Source organism: Macaca nemestrina, chromosome 9 (assembly GCF_043159975.1).
Source record: "Macaca nemestrina isolate mMacNem1 chromosome 9, mMacNem.hap1, whole genome shotgun sequence".
Taxonomy (NCBI): domain Eukaryota; kingdom Metazoa; phylum Chordata; class Mammalia; order Primates; family Cercopithecidae; genus Macaca; species Macaca nemestrina.
Genome location: NC_092133.1, coordinates 59,483,973 through 59,510,216, shown reverse-complemented (window position 1 = coordinate 59,510,216; position 26,244 = coordinate 59,483,973). Strand labels below are relative to the sequence as shown.

The 26,244-nt window shown below is 39.1% G+C and overlaps 1 protein-coding gene across 3 annotated transcripts in view; it reads left to right on the top strand.

The window, feature by feature from the left end:
• The window catches only part of LOC105466156 (jumonji domain containing 1C), a 310,861-nt gene that overhangs the window by 99,653 nt on the left and 184,964 nt on the right, over window positions 1-26,244 (top strand). The gene's annotated exons all lie outside the window — the stretch shown is intronic.

The window sequence follows — 26,244 nt, the reverse complement described above, 5'->3', positions numbered from 1 at the left end:
AGCTGTTACATTCATGCCTACAATTTATTGCAGAGAAACTATACAAATTAAAATCAGCCAGGGGAAGAGATGTTTAGGGTACAGAGTCCAGGCTCTTCTCCCTGTGCAGTCACGTCCAGCATTATCTCTTTATGTCCGTAGTATATGTGAGTTTTGTCAGTGAAGAAACTCATCTGAGTCTTTGCTTTTCCGGTTTTATTGGGGCTCAAAATCACATACTCGCTGCATGGTGTAGCTTTGGCCTTTGGGAGGTCAGACTAATAACTTTAGTTCTCACTTCCTCTGGAGATCAGAATTGATACTGAAATACCCAAAGTCTCCATTGTAGATCACATTGTTAAACTGTCCAGTGGCCAAAGCCTCCAGTCGAACAAAAACACTCGTATCAAGCAGGTACTCCTGTGAAGCAAGACATTCAGCAGTCCTGGAGATCATCTCTCAGTGGCTAAGGTGGAAGGCCAGACATCTTTGTCTTCTTTGGTGTATAGGCTATGCCCTAGCCTTTGGCCTACACTCTTAAAGCAAAGCGAATATATTTGAACGTCTACATTTAGTTTTTATATGACAGACATTGCAATAGTAACCCTTTGAATATGCCTAATATTGGGAGGAGCCAGTTTTGAATAGGTATACATTTAAATAAACAGTCTAATTTATAAAGCCATTATGTACATCATTTTTTTGTACTAATTTAATTACTCATTTTCCCCCGGATTTACAACTATTTTTGTATCTTATGAAAAATTTGTGCAGGACTATTGGCATAGAAATTAGTTGATGGGCTGAGCACGGTGGCTTACGCCTGTAATCCCAGCACTTTGGGAGGCTGAAGTAGGGGGATCACTTGAAGTCAGGAGTTCGAGACCAGCCTGGCCAACATGGTGAAACCCCATCTCCACTAAAAATACAAAAATTAGCCAGGTGTGGTGATGCACATCCATAATACCAGCTACTTGGGAGGCTGAGGCAGGAGAATTGCTTGAACCTGGAAGGCAGAGGTTGCAGTGAGCCGAGATTACACCGTTGCACTCCTGGGCAACATAGTGAGACTCTGTCTCACAAAAAAAGAGAGAGAAGAGGAGAAGAAAAGAGAGAGAGAGAGAGAGAACGAAAAGGAAGAAAAGGAAGGAAAGAAAGAAATTAGTTGATGGTTAGCTAATTCTTCGTTAGGCTATTCATTTTCTATCATTATTACATCTTGAGGAGGCTTTAACTAAATTTCCTGATACCATTAGATGATCAATATCAGTATTATAAGATTTATTTTTATAAGGGGCTGAGAGTGATGGTTCATGCCTGTAATCCCAGCACTTTGGGAGGCATGGGTGGGCAGATCACCTGAGGTCAGGAGTTAGAGACCAGCGTGGCCAACATGGCTAAACCCTGTCTTTACTGTAGTCCCAGCTACTTGGGAGGCTGAGGCAAGAAAATCGCTTGAACCTGGGAGGTGGAGGTTGCAGTGAGCTGAGATCACGTCATTGCACTCCAGCCTGGGCAGCTGAGCAAGACTCTGTCTCAAAACTAAAAACCAAAAAAAAAAAAAAAAAAAAGATTTATTTACATAAGGTAAATGAATCTTACCAACATTGTCACTTGTTACTCCATAGTGTGTTATGTCACAGTGTGATGCTGTTTTATTACAGAACAAATCAGTAAGAATTGCAGAGGAATTTGCTATGCCTCCTCAACAGAATTGACCCTTACCTAGATACTGGATATTTTCATGGATAGGTGTAGTTACAGTGGACCCTTACTGGCTTATTTCTGAATTCCAAGTCATTTAAGAACAAAGCTACTTACCTTGTCTCAGTTTCCCTATGTGCTGTTATATAGTAGGGTCTCCATGTTTGTGAATATGATGTATTTCTTTGGTAGCATTTTCCTGCACAGAGCATTCCAATTTAATTATGGAACTCTTTTGGGTACTGCTTTCCCATGAGAATGTTTCTCCAACATTTCCTGGGGCAGTATATACATTTCAGGTTTTCAGATTCAGGGAAGCAGTGTCAGTTAGTGCCCAATAGTAAACTAATTGTCCCTCAAATTGAAATTTTTGGGTCCAGAATCCTGGTGGCTTTCCTATAAGTTCCAGTCTGTGCTCCACACAGGACTGTTGTACAAAATTTGCCCAGCTTCTATTCCGTACTATCTGAAATTAACTTGGGTGGGCTCAGGCATTTTCACTAGTTTTCAGTTAGCATGTCCTATAAATATTGCCTGATAGGAAGATTTAGATATATTCTGTTTAAGTAGGGGAAACATTCCCCAGTCAAACATAATAAATATCTCCATAATGCATTCAGGTAAAGGAGACACACTGCTGTACATAAAGTATGGTCAGACATCCTGATTTTAATCTGAAGTTTTACCTTAATCCATAAACTCTTGTGTTCTTATGTCTTTCCAGTATAACTGTAGCTCCTCTTAGGACTTCACTAACAGATTTGTAAGTTCTGTGCATGGGTCTCTTATGGAAACATCTCTACCCTTAACTATTTTATCCATTTAAAAGCATTTGACTCTGGGTCCCCAGCTAGGGACTAGCAAGGAATCCAGGCCTTCTCTTCAGGCCTTGTCTTAATTAGATTGTGGAAGCATTGGCTTAGGCAAGGTGAAGTTAGATTTTTCTTAATCATTTTTGCCTTCCAGTTTTTAAAGTTTCCTCAAACTAGGGTGAATTACTGGGTGTGGTAGCTCATGCCTGTAATCTCAGCACTTTGGGAGGCTGCAGCGGGCAGATCATCTGAGGTCAGGAGTTTGAGACCAGCCTGACCAACATAGAGAAACCCCATCTCTACTAAACATACAAAATTAGCCGGGCGTGGTGGTACGAGCCTGTAATCCCAGCTACTCGGGAGGTTGAGGCAGGAGAATTGCTTGAACCTGGAAGGTGGAGGTTGCGGTGAACTGAGATTGTGCTATTGCACTCTGGCCTGGGCAACAAGAATGAAACTCTGTCTCAAAAAAAAATAACAAAAACAAAAACTAGGGTGAATAAAGCAGATTTGTTTAGAGCTCTTTAATGGAGGGAGACCAACAGGGGCTCCTGTTGGTCCACTCAACCTCTGAAAGTGCTGCAGTGTGACCTTTGTTTTGGCTTCAATATTTTATTCATCCCATTTCTTAATAACTGTTTAAAGATTTACACCCAGCTGGGATTAGTCTTTTGAATTTTCCTCTTTCTTTTTCTCCATTGTCTTATGAATCTTTATTGCTTGTTCTTTTGGCAAGACTTTTACCTCTGGCAGTGGGTCTGTGATTACTGGCTGTAACTGGATCTGGCCAAAAACCAGGTTTGGCCCAGCATTAGGATTTGCCTTTCTATTTCGCTATTCCAGGTAACAATAATCAAGGGATTGTATAGTAACCTTATTTATTGTTTATGTAACAATTATTATTATTATTATTATTATTATTATTTTGAGATGGAGTCTCGCTCTGTCGCCCAGGCTGGAGTGCAGTGGCTGGATCTCAGCTCACTGCAAGCTCCGCCTCTCGGGTTCACGCCATTCTCCTGCCTCAGCCTCCCGAGTAGCTGGGACTACAGGTGCCCGCCACCTCGCCTGGCTAGTTTTTTGTATTTTTTAGTAGAGACGGGGTTTCACTGTGTTAGCTAGGATGGTCTCAATCTCCTGACCTCGTGATCCGCCCGTCTTGGCCTCCCAAAGTGCTGGAATTACAGGCTTGAGCCACCGCGCCCGGCCGTAACATTTTCTTATGTATCCAGTGAGCCAGGTCCCCAGGAGTTGGATCCATCATTTCTAAGTCCCACTGGTAACTTTTATTTCTACTAATTGATTGTAATACAGCTGTAGTTGGATCTATTATTTGTAAATTCCACTGGTAATATTTACCTCCAGTAAATGATTATAGCACAGCTTAGTTTTATGCCATGAGTGGCCTTGTAGCCACCCAGGAAGCAAAGGTTTGTCATCCATTATTCTTTCTCTTCATTCAGTGAGTCAGCTTCAGCAAGTTAATGTCATTCTCGTGCCCACTTCTGATGCTGTTGCTGCAAGCTTGAGTGATTCCAAAAACCAACCTTAGGTTTGATAATTTGCTAGAAGAACTCACAGAACGCATTGAAAATGTTATATTCATGGCTATGGTTTATTATGTAGAAATGATACACATTAAAATCAGCCAAGGGAAGAGAGACATAGGGTGCAGAATCCAGGAGGAGTCCAAACGTAGAGTTTCTGGTTGCCCTCTCTCTGTGGTATCATAGACAACGTTAGCGCATTTCAATCACAGTGTATGACAGTACTCACAGAATATTGTCCAACAGGGAATCTCAGCAAAGCCTTTGGTGTTCATTGTTTGTATTGGGGTTTGATCACATACCACCCACATGGCTGACCTTTAGTCTCCTCCGCTTCCAGAGTGTCAAACTATTACCTTTTAGTTATTCCTTTCTCTGGAGGTCACAGCTATTACTGTGTGGCCAAAAGCCATACTGTGTGCTGTTATATAGTAAGGTCTATGTGCTCATCAAAATGATACATTCCTTTGGTAGCATTTTCCTGCACAGACCATTCCTGTTTCATTATGGAATTCTTCTGGATACTTCCCATTGTAAATCACATTTTTAGATAGTCAATGGCCAAAGTCCCCAGACAACAAAAACACTTCTATCAGCCAAGACATGCCAGAGGCCTAGTGATTGTTTCCCAGCAGCTGAGAGCAGAAGCCAGACCTCTTTCAATAAGGTTGATCTTTCACTGTATTAAGACCGTATATAAAGGACTTTTATAAAAGCTTTGTAGTTATGGTATTATTGTCATCATCCAGTTTAATGCCCTCTTTTTTCCAGTAAGAAAAAAGGTCTGGGATAATTATGTTAGATGATTTGTTTACATTTTCATTTTAATTAGTAGCACAATTGAGAGTGAAAAATGGAACCCAAATAGTCTATCTTTAGCATAATACTTTTTTTTCTCCTCTAGTGGAGCTTATACCTTGCCAGTTATTGAATATTGAACTCCTGACCTTGTGATCCACCTGCCTTGGCCTCCCAAAATGCTGGAATTACAGGCATGAGCCACCGCTCCTGGCCTGAATTATTGAATCTTACTGAGAATAATGGAAAAACATTTGTATTTTTTGGTCAACCTAGTTTCAGGAAAAGTCTTGGAAGGAAAACAACCTAATTTTTATTTTAGTTTATTCCTGATCAGACAATTTAAGATTTGAAGATATAAATGAGAATAAACTAAAATTTTTGTGTTCAGAAGGTATAGGGAGTAAGGAGACAGATGTACAAGTGGAAAATGAAACATTCAGTTATAGAATAAAAGTTTATAACAATGGGACAAATGAAGAGGAAGTGCCTGGCTTGGCTAAGGAAAAGCTACACAGAAGAGGATGAGGCTGGCTATGATTTTAAATGCTGAATTGGCATTTTCCGATCAAAAACGGTTGGAAGGCATTTTATGAGAAAACAGGTCCTGGTTGGGAAATCCCAAGGTCTTGTGTCAAGCTGCCATAGGTAGAATAATTGTGATGGAGTGGCAAAAGATGGAGTAGAAAAGAGTAATCAAATCATAACGGGTCTTGTGTTATAGTAGGATTTTGGAAATATTCCCCCTGTAGGCAATGGAAAGCCATCGAACCAAAATTATCTGGATTAAATCATCAATTTTGTATTTTAAGTAGGTTGTTGTATCTGTAGTATGGTAGGATTTGAGAGAAGCTAGTACATTACCTTGTAATTTATCCCTTTTTTTGATGTAGGTAAGACTTGGATAAATTTGTATGGTAAAACATGTGCTTGACCAGGTGTGGTGGCTCACGCCTATACTCCAGCACTTTGGGAGGCTGAGGCAGGCAATCACTTGAGTCCAAGAGTCTGAGACCAGCCTGAGCAACATGGTGAAACCCCATCTCTACAAAAAATTAGCCAGGTGTGGTGGTGCCCACCTGTAGTCCCAGCTCCTTAGAAGGCTCAGGTGGGAGGATTTCTTGAGCCCAGAAGTTTGAGGCTGCAGTGAACTGTGATCCAGCCTGGACAACAGAGTGAGAGCCTGTCTCAAAAAAACAAAAAACATATGCTTATCTTTGCTTCCTCCAAAATTGCACCAAGGTAGAAACAACAAAAAAAGGATGAACAAAGTAAGAGATAATGGTCACAAGATAGAAATACATTTTTAGAATGTAGGGAATGGATAAGAATTAGTGACCAGTTTAACAATATTAAAGAAAAGAGGGCCAGGCTTCACGCCTATAATCCCAGCAGTATGTTTTTGTTTTTGTTTTGTTTTTACCCCTTGCCCACTTCAATCTCAGCACTTTGGGAGGCCAAGGTGGGAGAATCGCTTGAGCCCAGAAGTTGAAGACCAGCCTGGGCAACATAGTAAGTCCTCATCTCTATATAAAAGTTAAAAATTAACCAGGCAGGCTGGGCACAGTGGCTCACACCTGTAATCCCGGCCCTTTGGGAGGCCAAGGTGGGTGGGTCACATAAGGTCAGGAGTTCAGGACCAGCCTGGCTAATGTGGTAAAAGCCTGTCTCTACTTTAAAATAAATAAATAAATAAATAAAAATAAAAATTAGCCAAGAATGATAGCACATGACTGTAATCCCAGCTACTCAGGAGGCTGAGGCAGGAGAATTGTTTGTACCCGGGAGGTGGAGGCCTTAGTGAGCCGAGATTGCACCACTGCACTACAGCCTGGGCAACAGAATGAGACTCTATCTCAAAAATAAAATAAAAAATAAAAAATTAGCCAGTCATGGTGGCATGTACCTACGGTCCCAGCTGCCCAGGAGGCTGGGACCAGAGCAGGAGGATCACTTGAGTCTGGGAAGTAGAGATTACATTAAGCCATGTTGGTGCCACTGCACTCCAGCATGAGTGACAGAGTGAGACCCTGTCTCATAAAAAGAAAAACCTGAAATCTAAATGTCATCAGAGGGGAGTCCTAGCAGATTTTTGAAAGCTTCAAAATCAAAGCCTCAGATGCTTTGCATGGTAGAACTGATGGTGGGAACTGATAATGCAGGAATTGATTGAAAAATTGTATTGGTCGGGTGTGGTGGCTCACACCTGTAATCCCAGCACTTTGGGAGGCCGAGGTGGGTGGATTCCCTGAACTCAGGAGTCTGCAGTCAGCCTGGGCAACATGGTAAAACCCCATCTCTAGTAAAAACAAAAAATTAGCCGGGCGTGGCGGCATACACCTGTAATCCCAGCTACTCAGGAGACTGAGGCAAGAGAATTGCTTAACCCTGAGAGGCGGAGGTTGCAGCAAGCTGAGATCGCTCCACTGCACTCCAGCCTGGGTGACAGAGCAAGACTCCATCAAAAAAAAAAAAAAAAAAGGAAGAAAAAAAGAAAATATTATGAAGAGAAGTAGACTCCCAGTGCTTTCTTCACACTTCGCAAGCTAACCTCTCTACTACTTACAGTACATTCTCTCAAGAATATGAACAGTAGAGGTTCTGGCTTTAAGAACATTTGGCCCATCAGAATTTCTGGTAGAACAAGTGCATTAAATGAAAATCCTTCTTCTAAGTGGTTCTTTCAGCCCCATTTATTTCATGTCAGCCAGGTGCATAACCCCTGAAATGATTAAAGGATTGTTACCCAAAGTCCCAGAGAAAAGAACAATAATAAATATGGGTAGTAAGTGCCCTACAGTAATACTCACCAAGCCACCCTCATTCACAAAGTGTTTTTCAATAGCTTTTTAGTGCCTCATGCTTAATTATGAATGCTTAGTCAGGGATCCTCAGTCTTCTAAGTACTGATCATATTTTAGGAATTGTGTATAAATACAATACACTAGGCTGGGCATGGTGGCTCATGCCTGTAATTCCAGCATTTTGAGAGTCCAAGGCAGGCAGATTGCTTGAGCCCGGGAGTTTGAGACTAGCCCAAGTAACATAGTGAAACTACATCTCTACTAAAAAAATACAAAAATTAGCCAGGTGTGGTGGTGCCCACCTGTAGTCCCAGCTACTTGGGAGGCTGAGGTGGGAGGATCACTTCAGCCTTGGAGGCCAAGGCTGCAGTGAGCTGTCATTGTGCCACTGCACTCAAGCCTGGTCAACAGAGTGAGACCCTATCTATCTATCTATCTAAATAAATAAATAAATAAATAAATAAATAAATGTAACTAAACTATTTAAACTGTTGTGATTTACAACTAAGTTTTTGCCTATATGATGGCAAGAATTGTGCACTTAAATGTATTCAGTAGAGGCTGAATACCTGATACTATTAGCTGTTGAGTGATAATGAATAAAAGACACTTTAGTTATGAATTAAAAGGAATTTCTTGATTTCATTGTTAAACTCCTTTCAAACTAGTGATTGGTTGATTGAATGATTTTTGAGATGCAGTCTCACTCTGTTGCCCATGGTGGAATGCAGCGTCATGATCTTGGCTCACTGCATCCTCTGCCTCCCAGGTTCGAGTGATCCTCCTGCCTTAGCACCCCTAGTAGCTGGGATTACAGGTATGTACCACTATGCCCGGCCAATTTTTGTATTTTTAGTAGCAATGGGGTTTTGCCATGTTGGCCAGGCTGGTCTTGAACTCCTGACCTCAGGTGATCCACCTGCCTCCGCCTCCCAAAGTGCTGGGATTACAGGTGTGAACCACTGCGCTCGCTCCAAACTAGTGATTTTAATGAAGCCAATATTTCTGAAGTTGCATGAAAAAAGGAAGTGAACCATTATTTTAAATATCCTCTTAAATTCTTTCCCAGAATTAAGTACATCTAAAAACTAGATTTAAATTTTTTCTGCTCTATAATTTTGGACTTTGCTTTTCCTATTTCTTGAGTGTATCAAATTGAGGAGTAGGATATTCTTTTTTTTTTTTTTTTGAAACAGTCTTACTTTGTTGCCCAGGCTGGAGTACAGTGGCACAGACTCAGCTCACTGCAACCCCTGGAGTAGGTTATTCTTACTGAGTCCTCAACTTAAGACATGCCATAAATAAAGTTGAGAGGAAGCTGATTTTTAATTTTTAATTGCTTTCAATTGAATTATTTGTCAAACCCGAGACACTTCTGCTTTTTATCTGACGTTTCTTTCTTTTTAGTATTTGATGTATGTATGCCAAGTTCTAGGTATACAAGTATCAAGTTTGTTTGTTTGTTTATGTACTTATTTATTTATTGAGATGGAGTCTTGCTCTTGTTGTCCAGACTGGGGTGCAATGGCGCAGTCTCAGCTCACTGCAACCTCTGCCTCCAGGGTTCAAATGATTCTCCTGCCTCAGCCTGGCAAGTAGCTGGGATTTCGGGCACATGCCACCACATCTGGCTAACTTTTGTGTTTTTAGTAGAGATGGGGTTTCACCATGTTGGCCAGGCTGGTCTCAAGCTCCTGACCCTCAGGTGATCTACCCGGGTTGGCCTCCCAAAGTGCTGGGATTACAGGCGTGAGATACTGCACCTGGCCTAGTTATTTATTTCTTAAGACATTAAAATAACTCACTTAAGTTTAAAATTAGAAAATTTAGTTATTCAAAAATAAATTTAAAAATTATAGTTTTAAGCCACCAGCCAAAGTTAATATTTGAAACAGTTCATTTTGAATGATGAAGGTCATGGAAAAGAATTGAAAATGTTTAATAGAAGCTATACTTTTTAGGCCAGGCATGGTCGCTCACGTGTGTAATCCCAGCTACTTGGGAGGCTGAGGCAGGAGAACCACTTGATCCCTGGAGGCAGAGGTTGATGTGAGCCAAGATCGCACCATTGCACTCCAGCCTGGGTGACAGAGTGAGACTCTTGTCTCAAAAAAAAAATTAAAAAAAAACTATACTTTTAAAATCAGGTTTAAATATATTTGAAACATGTAACTTTTGTGGTGAATATATAATATTTATCTTTATTAGCAATAATTTTGTTATAATATAAGCATGCCATCATTATCCAAAAACTATCTCCCTGCCTATCTGGTAAGAATTCTAATTAGTAACTTCTGATCATTTTGGTATGAACAAAAATGTTTATGTTGGATTTTCATTAAATTAAACATACCTATGTCAAATATCCTTTTAGGAAATTACCACATGACTGCAAGTTTAGTCTTACGAAGATTGCAAGGCAAGTTTTAAAATTAAGGTGCTGGAAATAAGACTTATAAAGTTGGATTAAAACATTTCCACAGAGTAGATTAGGTATATAATACCTGCTTAATACATGTTTAAACAAAGTATATTTTAAGATTTCATTTCTTTTATTTGGAGACAGGGTCTCACTCTGTCACCCAGACTGAAATGCAGTGGCATGATTATAGCTCCTTATTACCTCAAGCTCCTTGGCTCAAGTGATGCTCCTACCTCAGCCTCCCAAGTAGATGTGACTTAGCCAGCTACTTGGGAGGCTGAGGTGGGAGGATCATTCTTCTAAGAATGCACCACCACCACGCCCGGCAAATCTTTTTATTTAATTTTTCTTAAGAGATGGAGGGTCTTGCTATGTTTCCCAAACTGGTCTTCAACTCTTGGCCGCTATTGATTCTCCTGCCTCAGCCTCTCAAGTAGCTGGGATTACAGACACAAGCCATTCTGCTCCCTATTTTAAGATTTCTCTGTGGTATTCCTTATTGTTTTCTGTCAGCTATCTGTAGAAAAGATTAAGTTCTTCCATACTTTTTTCTTTAAGGAACAAAAAATATTTTTAAATGCTACACTGACTGATAGGAAAATATTCAGATTCAGTCTTATTAATTCTCCTGAATCTAAAAGTACTGGATTACCTTATGGAAATAATACCAAGCCATCCTTACAAAAGAGTTTTAAATTCCAAACTGTGAAAGCAGTTATAACAATTTCAGTATTTTCTTCAGTAACTATATTTTGATTAGCATTTCTGTGACATTAGTAACTGATAAAATTATTTTATGAAACAGGAGGAAACGACCAACTCAATAGCTAGAAAAGATACATTTCAACTAGATTAAAACAAAGTTAAAACTTGTACTGAGACCACAAAATTCCTATCATGGGTAATGAAAAGTCTTTTTTTTTTTTTAAGAAAAAAATGAAATCAAAGAGCAGTATTCAATAAAATTCAATTCAATTTATTATGTAATAAAAAGTTAGAAATTGGATAGTCATATTCAGGTAAATTGGTCACATTATATGGAATACAAAAAGAAACATGGGAAATGAAACCAGTTCTACAAAAATGTTTTGTCATTATAAAAATATTAGATCACATTGTTAAAAATTAACTTGAAGAAACTGCTGTGTTTTAAGAAAATGAAAGTAAGTAGGATAAATTCTCTGCAAAACATCCAGAACAAATGTGTGAACATAATATGTGGTTATTACCATGATAAATGGCACAACAGCTTAGAAAAATGTTAAATAGTTGTGAATGTAGAAATGGTGATAGCCATGAATATGGCCCAGGCCAGTTATACCAATGGCTAGGTAATAATAGGAAATTATAATAGCAATCTTTAAGATGATACTAAAACAAAATGTTACTTTCTGAAAATTAACATTACTAGGATTATAAAAACTCCAATTTAAATGGGAATTCAGGCTCTCAGATATTCTAGTATAGCAGGTGTTCCTTTCATTAGTACGGCTGCTCAAAGAATATGAAATGGATTTCTCTCTGGTAGTAATATTCTTAAATTCACACAGTTACCAGGCTTTGGTGGAAGTTGTAGGAGGTCATTATTTTGAAGGTCCAGCATGGTTAGATTTTCTGTCATCCTCATTTTCTGAGGGTCCACAGATGCAATCTGATCGTTACTAATCAAAACTGTTTTAAGTGTGAATGTACGTTGTAGAACTTAAGGTAGTATTTTGAACTAGACAGTTTTAACTGGCCACCTTTCCAGACTGCGTTTAACAGCCCTTGGGGTATGGAGGTATTTCAGTCTCTTCTGTTAGCGTTGAACCTTACTTAGGGACCCCACCCCACTTTTCTACTGACATATGTTCCAACTTTTATACAGCTTTTTTCTTTTTTAAAATCTTGTTTTTGTTGCGATTTTGTTAGGATCTAAATCCTAATAAAAACCTTATTACTGAATTTTTATAAATTTTTATTTTTTCGTTTTTTCCCCTATTCTAACCCTAATCTATGATACATCTTAATTATATCGTATTAAAGAGACAGGATCTTGCTATATTGCCCAGGCTGGACTAGAACTCCTGGCCTCAGCCTTGTAAGTAACTGGGATGACAGGCACACATCACCATATCTGTCTTCAGTCTTTTTTTTACTCCATTTCTTAAATTGTTATGTCATATTTCATTGTTTTATCCAAACATGACGATTAGTTGCCATTTATTAGAATTTAACAGAATGTTTAGTTTTTCTCAGGATTTCCATGATCTTATAGAACTTTTCTGGTTTTGCCTATTTCTTAAGCCATTTTTTTGGTTATAATCTGTGAAAAAAATTTTCATGTCCTAAAATAGATGATAGTTTGGAATCATTTCTTTGATTACTTGACCTTTGCATTGTAAATATTTCCTATATCTATTCATCTCTTTTGTTATACTTGGAATTACTTGGGATTTTCACTTTTTCATTATTGTAATTCAAAACAGCCAAGAACAGCAAGCCATTTAAATATGAAGGCTGTTGATTCCATTTTTCTCCTGTCCAGAAATACAGTTGCCACATCTACATGTGTTCAAATTTGACAGTTTTTTTTTTTTTTTTTTAAGTTTTTGGGGGCTGGCAGGGGGAGTCTGTTTTGGGGACTAAAAGTGCTTGCTTTTTTAGGTAAGGAGTTTGTGTGTGTGCATGTGCGTGTCTGTGTGTCTGTGTCTGTGTCTGTGTCTTTCGTATTTTAAACACAACATCGTATCTGTGTTGGAAGATAATTTGTTTCGTATATTTGAATACTTAACTGTTGGCTAAGCATAATGTAGATACTATGAATTTCTGCTGTCTAACACAAATAGGTAACTGCAATTGTGAAGAGTTTTATGGAAAATAAATACAAATATCTTTTGATACTCTTTTAAAGCACATTTATGCCGGGTGTGGTGGCTCACACCTGTAATCCCAGCACTTTGGGAGGCAGAGGCAGGCAGATTGCCTGAGGTCAGGAGTTCAAGACTAGCCTGGCCAGCATGGTGAAACCCTGTCTCTACTAAAAATACAAAAATTAGCCAGGTGTGGTGGCGAGCACCTGTAATCCCAGCTACTCAGGAAGCTGAGGCAGGAGAATTGCTTGAACCTGGGAGGCGTAGCTTGCTGTGAGCCAGTATCATGCCATTGCACTCCAGCCTGGGCAACAGAGCGAGAGTCCATCTCAAATAAACAAACACATTTGTATTTACCATTTGAAAAAATATATTTGTGATTTTAAGAATATCATATATTGGCCAGGGTGCAGTGACTCACGCCTGTAATCCCAGCACTTTGGGAGGCCGAGGCAAACGGATCATGAGGTCAGGAGATCGAGATCATCCTGGCCAACATGGTGAAATCCCATCTGTACTAAAAATACAAAAAATAGATGGGTGTGATAGCTCGCATCTGTAGTCCCAGCTACTGGGGAGGCTGAGGCAGGAGAATCACTTGAACCCGGGAGGCGGAGGTTGTGGTGAGCTGAGATCGCGCCACTGCACTCCAGCCTGGCGACAGAGTTGAGACTCCATTTAAAAAAAAAAAAAAAATCATTTATCATAATATCAGTAATATTACTAGTTAATTTTTGAAGGCATACCAAGTTCCAGATATTTTTCTCAGTGCTTTACGTTATTCTTTTGAGGTAGATACTATTATTCTTGTTTATAGATGAATAAACAGGCATAGGGTAGTTAATTAACTTGCTAAAGTCAGAATCAACTGTATGTTGAAGTTTAAATAATTGTGAATAGTATAAGGTTAAAAGTGAAAATCTTCTCTCATTCTCTTTCTGTATTTCCCAGGGGTATCCTTAGCTAACAGATGGTTTTATGTTCTCTCAGACTTGCCCTCCCTTCCTCTCCCCGCCTCACTTTGCTTCCTTCTTTCCGGGTTAACATAAATATTTACCAACAATCTTGTTTTAAACTAAATAGAGAACTTATATACATATACAGCTTTGTGAATGAAATGCAATTTTGATATCTTATGATTGTAAAGTTGAAATGCAGATGGATGAACAATGAAAAATAACAGTCCAAACCATTGTAATGTCTTCTAAATCTGGTAAGCTGGAAGGTGCTTATGCTAACCTTGAGGGTCCGGTCCACTAGGGATTTCAAGGAATGAAAGAATGCTTTCTCAGGTCTTTTTTGTTCTTCAGTGAGGGTCTGGAGGTAAACTAGCTCAAAGTAATTCATTTTCAGAGTGAAGGAAGGAGGTCCTTTCTTTGATGGTGAAGAAATCATTACAGATTTAGAAATATTTGTATTTCATATGTCTCTATCTCCCACTTTTTAGTGAGTAATGCCAGAAAATATCTAGTATTTAGACATACGTTGTGTTTGTAGGTAAAGTTTGTCATCTACTTTGTAGTAGATGAAGTAGTTATTGGTCAGTAATACGTAGCTAGTTGTGTTACATATGGGTCTGGATTAAATCTTTTATGATCCTTTTTGTTACTGTAATGTAGCACTGCCATATACTGCTATGTAGATTGTGTAACCCTAACACTATCTTATAATTTTTCATGTAATATAATTGACATTTAAGGTTAATTTTTCCTCTCATTGGAGTACAAGAAGTCCTCTTTTAAATATAATTTATTTGAAGAACATATGAGAAATTTTGGAACACCAGATGAATTTATTTTAGATAAATAATGATGCAGTAGCCTGCTATTTCAGCTCGATTATGGTTTCTTTGGGCTTTAAATCAGCTATTCTTGAAATTTCATTATTGTGTAGTCCAAATAAAGTTGAACCTGCTTGCTTTCTCACTGGACACCCATCTCATTATTGTATATGATCTAAGATAAATACGCATGAGTACACATTACCTTTTTTTTCCCCCCCAAAAAGTAACTAGGGAAAACATCATAGAATAAAACTTCTACAAAATCTTCTTTGCATATCTTTCTTTCCAATCAAGAGCAACTCTCTCACACAACTGTTACTGGAAAAGTTCTCTTTTCCAACTCCTCAACTTTTTACTGTTGTTCCCTCTTTCACATAGTGCTCAAATTTTTCTCTTCCAAGAGCAGCTTTCTAGTCTGTCTCATGTAAATAAATTGAGACTGTGTTTCAAAAGTTTTATAAATGAAGGCAGTAGGAATCCTTGTGATGATGGAACAATTCTCTGTTATGGTTGTGGTCATGCTGTTTGTTAAATGAATCTGCACATATTACAAAACTGCATAGAACCACACAGCCATGTGCACACATATGCACACAAATGAGTATATGTAAAACTGGTGAAATGAAAATAAGCTTTGTGGTTTGTACTAATGTCAGTTTCTTGGTTTTGAAATTACACTGTAACTATACAAGATGTGACCTTTGCGTAACATCTTGAAACCAGGTGATGGGTCCTCAGGGGCCTCCCTGATTTTGTTTTTTAACGCAATTTCTTATGAATCTGTAGTTACTTCAAAATGCTAAAAAAAAAAAAAAAGTAGATCAGTTGGAATATGGCAGCACAAGTGAGAGAGGTTAGAGAATGACTTGCTTTTTTTTTTTTTTTTTTTTTTTAGACAAAATCTCTATCTTACTCAACATTGTGCTGAAAGCCTGCCTGCCTGCCTGCCTTCCTCCCTTCCTCCCTTCCTCCCTGCCTGCCTCCTCCCTCCCTGCCTGCCTCCCTCCCTCCCTCCCTCCCTCCCTCCCTCCCTCCCTCCCTCCCTCCCTCCCTCCCTCCTTCCTTCCTTCCTTCCTTCCTTCCTTCCTTCCTTCCTTCCTTCCTTCCTTCCTTCCTTCCTTCCTTCCTTCCTTTCTCTCTCTGTCTCTCTTTCTTCTGTCTGTCTTTCTGTCTGTCTTGTTTTTTCTGACACCGGATATCACTGTGTCACCCAGGCTGGAGTGCAGTAGTACAGTCTTGGCTCACTGCAACTTCCACTCGTAGGCTCCAGTGATCCTCCACCTCAGCCTCCTGAATAGCTGGACCACAGGCGCACACCACCATGCCTGGGTTTTTTTTTTTTTAAAGTAGATATGGGGTCTCACCATGTTGCCCAGGCTGGTCTTGAATTCCTGAGCTCAAGCGATTCACCTACCTCGACCTCCCAAAGTGCTGGGATTACAGGCATGAGCCACCACATCCAGCTGCTATTTTTAATTCAGATATATTAAAAATTTTAAAATAAATATAAACAGAAAAAAGCAGTAGAAAATTTAAGTAGAAAATATTCTGAATAATAAAGATAAAAAAGTAAATGTAAAAGATGGTTAAAATAGAAAAGGTATTTTTAAAACGAGAAAAATTGAAATACACAAGTTTATGTAAAACTCAGTTTAGCATCCTCATCTCAGTTGTAATAAATAAAAAAGGATAAGACTGTTAAATCCAGAGAGCTACACAAATAAAAAATAGGAAAAATTGGTTAAAATGAAGAAATTATTAATAAGATAAATTCAGCTACTTAGACACAGTAATACAGTATATTCATAAACTTAATTAAATAGGCAATATGTTCAAACAATAAAAATGAATAATTTTAGGTTAAGAAAAATGTACAATTTCGTTAGATTAAAAACTAGTGACTACCCTTCTCTTAGTGATAAGAGAGTTGTTAAGGTGATTGATTCATAATCACCTTTTTAATTTGTTGAAGTTGTGGATTACTATTTATATTGTACTTAACCTTTGCAGTTAAATTCTGGATTACTATAAAAATACCAACTCAGGGCCAGGTGCAGTGGCTCATGCCTGTAATCCCAGCATTTTGAGAGGCCAAGGTGGGCGGATCACGAGGTCAAGAGATCAAGACCATCCTGGCCAACATGTTGAAACCTCGTCTCTACTAAAAATAAGCTGGGTGTGGTGGTGTGCACCTGTAGTCTCAGCTACCCAGAAGGCTGAGGCAGGAGAATTGCTTGAACCCGGGAGGCAGAGGTTGCAGTGAGCGGAGATGGTACCACTGCACTCCAGCCTGGCTACCAAGCGAGACTCCATCTCAAAAAAAAAAAAACAAAAAAACAAAAACTCAGTAATAAATTTAAACAAGGATTCTCTTGGCCAAGCATGGTGGCTCACACCTGTAATCCCAGCACTTTGGGAGGCCGAGGCGGGCGAATCACTTGAGGCCAGGAGTTCGAGACCAGCCTGGCCAACATGGTTAAAACCCATCTCTACTAAAAATAACTGGGCGTGGTGGTATGTGCCTGTAATCCCAGCTACTTGGGGAGGCTGAGGCAGGAGAATCGTTTGAACCTGGGAGACAGAGGTTGCATGAGCCTAGATCGTGCCACTGCACTCCAGCCTGGGTGATAGAGCGAGGGAGCGAGACTCTCAAAAAAACAAAAAACAAAAAAGATTCCCAAAGTACCTGTGCTTCCCAAAGGAAGCAATTATTATGAATAGATTTCCAAATGAAAATCTAGTGTTTCACCTGCTTTGCATAAAATCCGTTAGCATCTTCACATTAGTTGTAGATAAAAAGACCAAATATATTCATTTATAAGACTTGCATGGTCTTGCCTTTCTAGCCTTATGAACCACCATCATTACCGCCACCCCTTCCCAAATCTTATTCACAATTTATTGCTGTAAGTTTCTTTGAGTTCTTACAAAAAAAAATACTGTATTTTCTTCTGCCTAGTTCTACTGCACATACTGTTCTCTCTGCCTAGAATGCTTTCCTAGTTAAGTTAACTCGTAGTTCGGGTATTTATATCTTCATGGAAGTGCTCTCTACACCCATGGTCTTGATTGAGGAAAGTACTTAATGAATTTTCCTAACTTCATTTATCACATGTGAAATGTAATATGTTTTATGTTGTTTGATGATCAGTCTCCTCGTAGACTCTGTGTCCCATGAATACAGTCAGGATTGGTTTTGTTCAGTATTGTGAACAATACCACTCCTCCATTAGTGGAACTCTGAATAGCTTTTAAGTTAGAGTTCATCACAATCACTTAAATAATTACATAGTTGTCCCTTAATAACTTAAAACGTGTAGGGGGTTGGTTCTAGGACCACCAACCTTACTTTTACCAAATTCCACACATACTCAAGTCCCGAGGTTGGCCACATAGAACACACCCATATGAAAAGTCAGCCCTCTGAATACACAGATTTCACATCCCATGAACACTGTATTTTTGATCCATATTCAATTAAAAACTACGTATAAGTATACCTCTGCATTTCAAACCTCTTGTTCAGAGGTCTGCTGCATATTATTTTTACTGCTTTATTGCTTTGCCTCTGTGCTGTTTCCTGTGACCTGACTTCCAGTTTAATTTTTTTTTTTTTTTTTGAAACAGAGTCTCACTCCATCACACAAGCTACAGTGCAGTGGCTCTGTCTTAGCCCACTGCAACCTCCACCTCCTGGGTTCAAGTAGTTCTCATGCCTCAGCCTCCTGAGTGGCTGAAATTATAGGTACATGTCATCATGCCCAGCTAATTTTTGTATTTTTAGTAGAGATGAGGTTTCACCATATTGGCCATGCTGGTCTTTTAACTCCTGGCCTCAAGTGATCCACCTGCCTTGGCCTCCCAAAGGGGTGAGATTACAGGCGTGAGCTACCACGGCTGGCCAGACTTCCAGTTTACTTATCCTTTTTATTGATATCTAATAAACTTATCAATTCATTGCTTTTTGAAAATATGTCTATTAGTGTTTTATTTTTAGAAGTTCTGTGTAGTTCTTTTCCAGTTTTACTTGCTCATTTAATTTGTTTCTACACATATTTCTAAACTCACCTTTATTTCATTAAACATAAAGTACCTCAAGTTAGTCAGTCTGTGTTAATCTGCATCTGCTAATTCCTATGTGTAAAATTTTTTTGTTTTCTGTCTTCGTTGGTTCTCAGTCATGTGACCTTGTTTCCTTGTGTTTATTTTTTTATTCTCACCCCTCCTTACTAGGATGAGATGGTTAGGGGAGGTTTTTGAGAATGATTTAGGCCTGGAATGGAAGTAGGTTTCTCTAGAGAGGATTTACTGTTGTGTCTGCTGTATATCTGGGGAGATGGCACTGATGGCCTTGGACTGCATTAAATTGAAAGCTTGAAGTTTTTTGTATCACTAAGATGATGTGAATGAATTCATATTGGGACTGGTTTGTGGTTACAGCTTTCAAAGATTTATTTTTATTTTTTTTTATTTTAAAGCCATATTTGCTCAGTGCTAACCTAGCTTTCTTTGCAGACCTGTGAAGGTAAAAAGAGTAGGGATAGGTTTACTTCTGGTACTCTGTTATCTCAGTGAGTAGTTAGCCCTTTGTGGTTCCAGGTTAGTGAAGTGTAGGTCGCTTGTTAGTCTTCTTTACAGAAACAGACTGTGCTTTTGTGTTCTATTCTTGTTTCCCCACAAGGCTCTATAAACTTCATTTTGTTAGTCCCCATTCAGCAAATGCTGTCAGGGTAAAAGAAGAAAAGTCTATATACCGTTCCAGTTTTTTTCATAATGACAGTTTTGAAGTAAATGAAATTAATGTTGTCTAGGAGTTAAAAGTAGACCTCAAATTTGTTTCATACAAATTTAATACATATATTGGAATTATTCACATTAGATTATGATTGGTTATAGTATTAATGGTTATAGGCTGGGTGCAGTGGCTCACACCTGTAATCCCAGCACTTTGGGAGGCTGAGGCGGCTGCATCACCTGAGGTCAGGAGTTCGAGACCAGCCTGGCCAACATTGTGAAACCCCGTCTCTATTATAAATACCAAAATTAGCTGGGCATGGTGGCAGACGTCTGTAATCCCAGCTACTCGGGAGGCTGAGGCAGGAGAATTGCTGGAACCTGGGAGGCAGAGGTTGCAGTGGGCCGAGATCGCACCACTACTCCAGCCTGGGTGATAGAGTGAGACTCCATCTCAAAAAAAATTTTTTTCTTTGTTTCTCAAGACACAGTTGAGAGAAGAACAGAATCTGTATCAAATGTTAATATTAATGTAATATGTGTTAGTGTATATTAAATATAATGATTGTTTACATATCTAGTCATAAATACAGAGGCAGAGCCGGGAAAAATATTTAATATATATACAAATTTGGGACTGGGTGCGGTGGCTCACGCCTGTAGTCCCAGCACTTCGGGAGGCCGAGGTGGGTGAATCATGAGGTCAGGAGATCGAGACCATCCTGGCTAACATGGTGAAACCCCGTCTCTACTAAAAAAATACAAAAAAATTAGCTGGGCATGGTGGCGGGTGCCTGTAGTCCTAGCTACTTGGCAGCTGAGGCAGGAGAATGGCGTGAACACGGGAGGCAGAGCTTGCAGTGAGCCGAGATTGCACCACTGCACTCCAGCCTGGGCGATAGAGTGAGACTCCATCTCAAAAAAAAAAAAAAAAAACTGGTTCTGCAACTCACTAAAAGAAATTGGTTTTGCAACTCACTAGCTGTTTAATTATGGGTGACTGCTTAACTCCCTCTGTAATTCTATTTTCATAGCTCTGCAAAGGAGAAAACAATAATACCAACTTCATAGTAATGTTGTGAGTTTTAAATGTGTTTACCTATATAAAATCCTTCAATGAATTCATAGTATTTCTTGGCACTATGACTAAGTAAAAGTTATTTGACTTTGAAAAATGAAAAAAGTTATTTCGAACAGTAGTATATTAATCAGCAATAAAATTAGCAGTATGATTATCATGACAATAGATCAATTAGATAAGCATTAAAAAAATCTGAAAAAAACATAAAACCCTTTAGTATGTATCTAATGATATTGGGTGAGAATAGCGTTTCCTACATCTGCCACTCACAAACAGTAAATCCACACACAAGTCGCTTATCTCATGAGTCAGGTCACCTTATCTGCAAAATGGAGATAATAAGAAAAGTATTTGGTTGTGAAATTTCATTGATAGAGAAATAAGAAAATCATTTTATATGAATAATAAATTAAAATATTATTGTTTTTGTCTTCTTTTATAGGTAAAAATTTTTATGACATTGTAGGATGCTTGTCATATAGAAGTAATAAGTGCTTTACTTTTTAGTTACAAGCTTTCAGGACGGTGCCCTAAAGTTTTAAAACCCTAAAGTTTTAAAAAGTTTATGTAGATACTCTTCACCAATTATCAATCTGTAATGTCAGGTATCTGTGAATTATTCTTTTAGTGAATTTACAGTATTACAGAATTCATCACTATTCTTTCCTCAATGCTATATTTTATCTCTTCCTAACTGTTTAGCACTTCTGGAAAACACTAGGTGTTTTTACATGTCCATTCTTTTATTCATATTTTTCCCCTACCTATGAAACCTTTTCACCTATTTCTGCTAATTAAATCCCTAAAAATCCAGGGTAACTCATATAGTTCCCACATTTCGAGGATTCCATGGGTTGCAATCAGAGACTCCTCTTTGTAAGTTTAACGCTTTTTATAAAAAGTTTCAACATTTACATGAGGCCTTGAGATACAGTTATTGCTGATATATGCCTGGCTACCCTACTATTCTATAAGCACTTTGAGGACAGGGATTGATTATGTTTTATTTATATTTTTTTACTTCCTTTTCCGCAAATGCTAGAGCACAATATCTTGAACATCATTGACGCAGAGTGTATGACAATGCAAAACTGGTATTGATAACTTCTGTTAACAGACTTTTGCTCCATACTAGGCATTGTGTAAAAACACTGTCTTAGTCCACTTTGTGTTGCTGTAAAAGAAATACCTGAGATTGGGTAATTTATAAAGAAAAGAAGTTTTTTTGGCTCATGATTGTGCGGACTGTAGAAGAAGCATGATGTCAACATCTGCTTCTGGTGAGGGCTTCGGGGAGCTTTCGTTTATGGTGGAAGGCAAAGGGAGCAGGTATCACATGGGGAGAGAGAAGGCTTTTTTTTTTTTTTTTTTTTGAGACAGAGTCTCACTCTGTCACCCAGACTAAAGTGCAGTGGTGTGATCTCAGCTCACTGCAACCTCCGTCTTCTGGATTCAAGTGATTCTCCTTCCTCTGCCTCCCAAGTAGCTGGGATTACAGGGACCTGCCACCAGGCCTGGCTAAGTTTTGTATTTTTAGTAGAGATGGGGTTTCACCATGTTGGCCAGGCTGGTCTCGAACTCCTGACCTTGGCCTCCGAAAGTGCTGGGATTACAGGTGTGAGCCACCGCCCAGACTCTCTTTAACAGTCAGTTTTCCTGGGAACTAATAGAGTGAGAACTCACTCATTATCTTGAAAAGGACACCAAGCCATTCAAAGGATATGCCCCTGCGATCCAAACACCTCCCATTAGACCCCACCTCTAACAATGGGGAGCAAATTTCAGTACAAGATTTGGAGGGGATAGAGATCCAAACAGTATCAGTCACCTTCATATGAATTTGTCACAACATCCTTATTATCTCCATTTTGCAGATAAGGTGACTTGACTCATAGATAAGCGACCTGCATAGGTATTTACTGTTTGTGAGTGGTGGATCTATGATTAAGCTATCCTGACCCAATGTCATTATATTTAACCAAGTAAACTATTTGTAGAAATGAATATCTCTGGATTATGTAAAGCTTTCTTGTTAGTCATGGTGTAAACTCAGAGCCAGTTTTAGTTCAGATAACCAGTACATCCTCATAGTCTCATGGACTGGAGAGATGACTTTATCAATTCTCAGAGTTGACTCAGTGATACCTGCCTAAGATATCTGCCCTGGTCCAGTGCCAGGACTTTTTGATGTCTTGATGATATTTGAATGCTTTTTTTTTTTTTTGAGATGGAGTCTCGCTCTGTCACCCAGGCTGGAGTGCAATAGCGCGATCTTGGCTCATTGCAACCTCCGCCTCCCAGGCTCAAGTGATTCACCTGCCTCAGCCTCCTGAGTGGCTGGGATTATAGGTGTGCACCACCATGCCCGGCTAATTTTTGTATTTTTTTAGTAGAGATGGGATTTCACCATGCTGGCCGGTCTGGTCTTGAATTTCTGACCTCAGATGATCCGCCTACCTCCCAAAGTGCTGGGACTACAGGTGTGAGCCACCACACCTGGCCCTGAATACTTTCTTATCATTGGCAAGCAATCTTTGCTTAAAAAAAATGAATGAGTAGATTTTTAGATTTTAATTTTTTTTGATAAACCTTTAAATATTTATTTTAATTACTAATTTCAGGATAAATGCCTTTAGCTCATAGGAATAAATTAATTTTTTTTTCTTTTTCTTGAGATGGAGTCTTGTTCTGTTGCCCAAGCTGCCGGGAAGTGGTGTGATCCCAGCTCACTGCAACCTCTGTCTCCTGGTTTCAAGCGATCCTCCCACCTCAGCCTCCCAAGTAGCTGGGATTACAAGCATACGCCACCACACCTGGCTAATTTTTATATTTTTAGTAAGTAGAGGTGGGTTTCACCATGTTGTCCAGGCTGGTCTGGAAATCCTGACCTCAAGTGATCTACCTGCCTCGGCCTTCCAAAATGCTGGGATTATAGGTGTGATCTATTGCACCCAGTGGTAATTTCTCTTGTTTTGAGATGGAGTCTTGCTCTGTTGCCCAGGCTGGAGGGCAGTAGTGCGTTCTCAGCTCACTGCAACTTCCACCCACTGGGTTCAAGAGATTCTCCTGCCTCAGACTCCCAAGTAGCTGGGATTACAGGTAGGTGCCCACCACCACGCCCAGCTAATTTTTATATTTTTAGTACAGAGAGGGGGTTTCACCATGTTGGCCAAGCTGGTCTTGAACTCCTGACCTCAGGTGATCTGCCCATCTCGGCCTCCAAAGTGCTGGGATTACAGGCGTGATTCCCCGCCTGCAATTTCTTTTTCTTTTTTTTTGAGATGGAGTCTTGCTCTATCGCCCAAGCTGGAGTGCAGTGGTGCAATCTTGGCTCACTGCAGCCTCCACCTGCCGGGTTCAACAATTCTCCTGCCTCAGCCTCCCAAGTACCTGAGATTATAGGTGTGCGCCACCATGTCTGGCTAATCTTTTTTGCATTTTTAGTAGAGACGGGGTTTCACCATGCTGGACAGGCTGGTCTGGAACTCCTGACCTCATGATCCACCTGCCTTGGCCTCCCAAAGTGCTGGAATTACAGGCGTGAACCACCACTCCTGGTTCGTAATTTCTTTACTGAAAAATTTTTACAAGGAGGCATAAAGTTGGAGTTGACAAGAATTCAGAGTTTTTTATACATAAGGGATACATTTAATCCATTCCATGATTAAATTTGCAAACAGAAGAAGAATGCATGGAATAGTTGCTGAGTTTTAACCATTTCTAGTATTTTCTTTTCTTTTCTTTTCTTTTTTTTTTTTTTTTGAGACAGAGTCTCACTCTGTTGCCTAGGCTGGAGTGCAGTGGTGCGCCTCCTGGGTTCACGCCATTCTCCTGCCTCAGCCTCCTGAGTAGCTGGGACTACAGGCGCCCGCCGCCACGTCCGGCTAATTTTTTTTGTATATATATATTTTTTAATAGAGATGGAGTTTCACTGTGTTAGCCAGGATGGTCTCGATTTCCTGACCTCGTGATCCACCAGCTTCGGCCTCCTAAAGTACTGGGATTACAGGCGTCAGCCACCACGTCCGGCATTTCTAGTATTTTCTTTTGTTGTTTTATATTAGGAAGAGCTGACAGTTTATATGGTGTTTTCCATTTTTGAAATATATTTTCTATATTCAGTTGTGTGTATTTTAGCTAGTACATCTGAAAAGCTGCTATAGTGAAAATGGAAGTCTCTGATTTAAATTATGTTTCTTGTAATTTGCATATTCATCATAGGCAGTTTAAGCCTTGGAGTTGCTGTACTTTAAAGTGAACTTCTGGGGCCTCACAGAGGTTAATGTTTTACTAGAGATAGGTGAGCAACCTCACCTAACTCTCACTAAGTCTCATTTTTCATTTATAGTTGTATAAATTATTAACATTTTCTTAATATAGCTTCACAAGCTTTATGCTGGCAGCCTTTAAACGTAAATCTGTGAGAGAGATAGTGTATGTATATATAACGTTGCATTGTATGACTTTTTAAACCTCATTTTTAGCATTTCTTCTGTGTTCTTGTTACTTTACACGTAATAATATAACTATTAAATGTAATACTATCTCACTAAATGAAATACAGATACAGAGTTGTACAGGTCGTTTTCTACTTTTATTTTGCAAATTAAGTGTAAAGTGAGAAATATCATTTAATTTCATCTGCTTGTATCTACTTGTATAAAAATAAGGGCACTCAAAAAGGCACTCAATGACTTAGGAAACCAATAATTATGATCACCTTTATGAGTGTGTTTTCTGGTGAGATGTCTTTGAGTGGGGAGATAGGGACAGGGTAGTGGGGGAAAGGGATAGAAAACACATTTATTTTGTTTCCAATTGAATATTCATGTATGGGGGAAAAACTTACATCAGAAATAGATAAAAAATAATTATGTACCTGTATAAGACTACTCTTTTTGGGCCGGGCGTGATGGCTCATGCTTGTAATCCCAGCACTTTGGAAATCCGAGACGGGCTGATCACTTGAGGTCAGGAGTTAGAGACCAGCCTTGCCAACATGGTGAAACCCCATGTCTACTAAAAATACAAAAATTAGCCTGGCATGGTGGCAGATGCCTGTAATCTTAGCTACTTGGGAGGCTGAGACAGGAGAATCACTTGAACTTGGGAGGTGGAGGTTGCAGTGAGCTGAGATCATGACACTGTACTCTAGCCTGGGTGACAGAGTGAGACTCCGTCTCAATCAAAAAAACCAGAATATTCTTTTCATTTGTTCTATACTCCAGAATAGTAAAAGCTCATTAAAAATGTCATCCCTGAGGGGCCAACTTTATTTTTGGTGTGAAAATATATATCATGGAGGGCCAGCAGGGGTGGAGGGGGACCTAAGTCCTGAAATTTTAGGACTTTCACTTTTTCCTAAAACTGTATTACTCACTAGTAGATGAATTTTTAAACTGCCTTTTAAAATGATATTTTAGTTGCGCTAAATTATGGTATGACACTGAATGATATGATAAGACTCTTAAAAATAGTAGCAAAGTAGATAGAAAGACCAATAGACTGTTGAAAGAAAAACTTCAGACAGATTTTACAGTTTAACTGAGCAAGGAAAAATGATTCACAAATTGGGCAGCCCTTAGAACAGATTCAGAGAGGCTGTGGTACTGCTGCATGGTCTTAGAGAATTTACGGACAGAAAAAGAAAAGTGAAGTATAGAAAATGGAAGTGTGAGGTACAGAAGCGAATTAGTTACAGTTTATTTGCCTTATTTGACAAAATGAA